This window comes from Zea mays, chromosome 2 (genome assembly GCF_902167145.1).
Source record: "Zea mays cultivar B73 chromosome 2, Zm-B73-REFERENCE-NAM-5.0, whole genome shotgun sequence".
NCBI lineage: Eukaryota > Viridiplantae > Streptophyta > Magnoliopsida > Poales > Poaceae > Zea > Zea mays.
Window position 1 is genome coordinate 130,275,419 of NC_050097.1, and position 4,908 is coordinate 130,280,326.

A 4,908-nucleotide genomic window follows, 5' to 3' on the forward strand; every position below is an offset into this window, starting at 1 on the left:
GTTCCTCCAACGATGAGGCGGAAAGACGGCGGGTATCCCCCATCCGGGGGCTTGGAAGGTGCAAAGACACGATGCATGGGGGAGCGCGAAGACATGGTCGCCTTCCGAAGGGGGTCACGCAACCGGCGCGCCGACTGCTTCATGCATGCAACTGCACCGCCACTTGCGCCACCACCGCGCCTCCTCGATTGCGGAATCAATACCGCGACTCGAGGCGACCCAGCGCACGACCCAGCAGCGCCAGCCTGGCACGGCGGTCAATGCGGCCAAAAGTGGGCCGGCAGTAATGACGGTGGCAGGCGGGCAGGAGCAGCGGTCACGTCGTCAGCCAAGCTCACATCCCATCCGGAGGCAGCAAGAGAATCCCCTCTCACGGCGTGAAGACAACGCGCCCGTGATCCGTTCCTCGAACGGCTCGCGCACGCGCGACGGCCGTCCCGCCAACCGCTCGCCTCGTCGCATTAACTCCGCGGCGGGACAGGCGGCGCTTCTGGCAGGAAAAGCGGGCGACGCTTCGCCTTCGCCGAAATAACCGCGCCAAAAAAGGTACGCCGCGTCGTTCGATTTCGTATCCTTTTCCTTTTTTTCCTCTTTCTCTCTCTCTTGCAACAGGGACCGGGAAAGGGGGATACCCCGAAAAGGATCCTTCCCCATGAAGGAACCAGGCTCCGAGCCTCCCTACTGATCAGAGGTTCAAAGGCTGGCCCCCCGAAGGGTTCGACAGCCGCCTCAGATCGCGTGGGCCCTACACCCACTACTGGTCAGAGGTTCGAAGGACGACCCCCCGAAGGGTTCCACAGCCGCCTCAGGCTACTCGGGCTCCGCGCCCATTACTGATCAGGGGTTCGAAGGCTGGCCCCCGAAGGGTTCACAGCCGCCTCAGACGCCGAGCGAGGGATGACCATGGGTACGTTCGATACATAACCAAGGCTCGGGCTGCGCTCCCGAGGTACCCTAGGACATTTCTGAGACCAGCGGGAGCGATCTTGTAACGGAATCCCATCAGAGGGAGGCATCGAGCCCTCGGACCCCGTCGCCAGGGGACCGGGTTCGGCAGATCACCCGCAGGTACTTTTGGGCGTGCCTCTGGGCCTCTAGCCGACCCCTAACGAACGGGGCACGGACGTCCACTCGGATTACCCGCTTGCAGCTCACCGGAGACACCATGTTCGGCGCCCATCGAGGGCAACATGGCGCTTTGCCCCCCTCCTCCTTGCGGAAAGGCGACACAGGGGCGTAAGTAAAAAAGCCGAGTCTGTCCCTGATCGCCCTCTCGCCCTGTGCAGAGGCTCGGGGGCTGCTCTCGCAAACCCGGCTCCGGCCGAACCGTTGACAGCGTCAACATACCAGCCCGAGAACTTGGGACCCGACCGTACACCCGGGTTACGGCCAGCTCGCATGAGGGAACAACCAGACCAGCCGAAGCATTACGCACGGCATTAAGACCTCGAAGGAGTGAAACCACTCCTCCGAGGCCTCGGGGGCTACACCCGGCGGGTGCGCTCGCGCGCACCCACCGGAACAAAATGCAACCGAGAAAGGCTGGTCCCCTTGCAAAAAAGTGCGACGAAAGCCTCCAAGCGAGTGCTAACACTCCCTTCGAGGCTCGGGGGCTACTGTCGGGGACCATAATTAGGGGTACCCTCAAGACTCCTAATTCTCAGCTGGTAACCCCCATCAGCATAAAGCTGCTAAGGCCTGATGGGTGCGATTAAGTCAGGGATCAGTCCGTTCGAGCGACTCGATCATGCCTCGCCCGAGCCTAGCCTCGGACAAGGGCGGCCGACCCCGGAGGATTTCCGTCTCCCCCGAGGCCCCCCTTCCGACGGCGAAGATATCTCCGGCTCGCCCGAGGCCCTGCCTTTGCTAAGAAGCAACCCTGACTAAATCGCCGCACCGACCGACCAGGTCGCAGGAGCATTTAATGCAAAGGTAGCCTGACACCTTTATCCTGACGCGCGCCCTCCGGCAGAGCCGAAGTGACCGCCGTCACTTCGCCGCTCCACTGACCGGCCTGACAGAAGGACAGCGCCGCCTGCGCCACTCCGACTGCAGTGTCACCTAACAGAGTGAGACTGACAGGCAGTCAGGCCCTGCCAAAGGCACCATAGGAAACTCCGCTCCGCCCGACCCAGGGCTCGGACTCGGGCTAAGCCCCGGAAGACGGCGAACTCCGCTCCGCCCGACCCAGGGCTCGGACTCGGGCTAAGCCCCGGAAGACGGCGAACTCCGCTCCGCCCGACCCATGGCTCGGACTCGGGCTAAGTCCTGGAAGACGGCGAACTCCGCTCCGCTCGACACAGGGCTCGGACTCGGGCTCAGTCCCAGAAGACGAACTCCGCCTCGCCCGACCCCAGGGCTAGGACTCCGCCCTGGCCTCCGCCGACGACCTCCGCCTCGCCCGACCCGGGGGCTCGGACTCGGCCTCGGCCACGGAAGACAGACTTGACCTCGGCTTCGGAGGAGCCTCCACATCGCCTAACCTAGGGCACAGGCTCGCCACGTCAACAGGAGGCGCCATCATCACCCTACCCCGAGCTGACTCGGGCCGTAGGGAACAAGACCGGTGTCCTATCTGGCTAGCTCCGCCAGATAGGCAATGATGGCGCCCCGCCTGCTCTGTGACGACGGCGGCTCTCAGCCCCCTTACGGAAGCAAGAGGACATCAGCAAGGACCCAACCGCTCCGACAGTTGTCCCTCCGCCAGACTCCATCGCTCCTCCGACGGCCACGACATCACACCAGCTGGGTGCCAAAATCTCTCTGGCTGCCACATCGGCATGTACTTAGGGCGCTAGCACTCCCCCGCTAGACACGTAGCACTCTGCTACACCCCCCATTGTACACCTGGATCCTCTCCTTACGCCTATAAAAGGAAGGACCAGGGCCCTCTTAGAGAAGGTTGGCCGCGCGGGGACGAGGACGAGACAGGCGCTCTCTTGGGGCCGCTCGCTTCCCTCTCCCGCGTGGACGCTTGTAACCCCCTACTGCAAGCGCACCCGACCTGGGCGCGGGACGAACACGAAGGCCGCGGGATTCCCACCTCTCTCACGCCGGACTCCGGCCGCCTCGCTCCTTCCCCCCTTCACGCTCGCCCCCACGCTCGACCCATCTGGGCTGGGGCACGCGGCGACACTCACTCGTCGGCCCGAGGGACCCCCTGGTCTCGAAACGCCGACAAGTAGCTTTATCAAACTAGATCTGAGGGACTGACGGGTTATTCTGATTTAACTGTGTTGCGGCCTCTAAGGCGTGACTTGGGCACTTAAGCTGGAATAATTCGGGCGGTTCCGCCACAGTCAGAAGTGTTGCTCAAACCTGGTATTCTTCTCTTATGCCAGAACAATCACATCATGGTATAAGTTGAAGGATTTGTTAGTCACTAGCTTCCAGGGGTTTCAAACAAAGCCAGTGACTGCTCAAGCCCTGTTTCAATGCACACAGGACCACAAGGAGTATCTGCAGGCATACGTCCGAAGGTTTTTGTGTCTCAGAGCTCAGGCGCCAACGGTGCCAAATGAAATTGTTATTAAAGCCATGATCAAGGGACTTCACCCTAGACCAAAAGCACAATATTTCGCCAGAAAGCCCCCACAAAACTCTGGAGAAGCTTCTTCAGAAGATGGACGAGTACATTAGAGACGACAATGGTTTTCGGCAAAGAAGGGAGGAAGCTTACAAATATTCTAAGATGACCCAGGGCATCAGAGGAAGGGTCCACCCAAGGCATGTCAGGACAATAGACAATCCCAGCCAAAATGAACACAGAGGTAATCACAACCAAGGGCACCAACATAGTTCCCAGTAAACTGGGACACAACAAAGCTCCTTTAGACTGCCAGCCCCAAGAGGCAGAGGGGGACAAAGCTTTGGAGGAAGGTTCAACTCACAACCAAGAAGGTTGTTTTGCTTGTTCTGTGGAGAGGATAAGGGGCACACAACTAGAACCTGCTAAGTTACAAAACAGAAGCAAAAGGAGATAGCTGAGGCTGAAGCACGTCAGAATCAGCCGAAGCAAGTCCTACATACTGCTTCGTGTTATTCCCCATACATTCTAGAGTATGTATGCAATCAACAACCATTTTCAAAACCTACATTTTCAATGGCTTCGGCAAGCCACTCTCCAGTTGCATGTGCCTTACCACAACCACCAATAATGGCTCCAACTTCATCCCAAATCCAGCAGCCTGAAGGGTAGTGCCAAATTCAGCAGCAATGAAGATGCAAGAGAAGAGTCCGAAGCTCGAATAGTTAACAACACTGTTCCAGTGTCTATGCACATTTACTGAAACTACAGAGGGGCTGGGCTAAAAACTTCATATACACATATTCTATTTTTCATTTCTCTCGTTTCATGTTCTTGCCTCAGAAAAAATTTGAGAAGGTGCAACCTTTGACAAGTTGTAATAAATCTGTGATTACACCATCGAGTGTAACAATAAAGGTAAAAAAGCTCCAAAGTCGTTCCTATGGGGATGCAGAGCTAAAATACCACCTAAGTAAAAGGTGAAGAAGTTTCAAAGTCGTCCCTAAGGGGATGTAGAGCTTAGCTCTAAAGTCGTTCCTATGGGGTGCAGAGCTAAAATACCACCTAAGTAAAAGGTGAAGAAGCTTCGTCTAATAGACTTTATCACAGTGGAATGGGGAGGCGACGTAAGGAGAAGGTGTTGTTCAAGTTAGTAAATACAAATGGCGATACTTTCCTAGTGACATTTTGTAAACTCTATATGTAATTGTTAAGGGCATGAATGTAATAATGGACAAAGCCTTAAGATTGACTATAAATAGATGAACAGTACCCCATACTGTTCACGCTAGATTATAATTGCCCTCACGTCATTACCTTCAAACAAACCGAAGGTATCATTGTAATACAATCTTTGAAAGTACATTTATATTCATCATTAA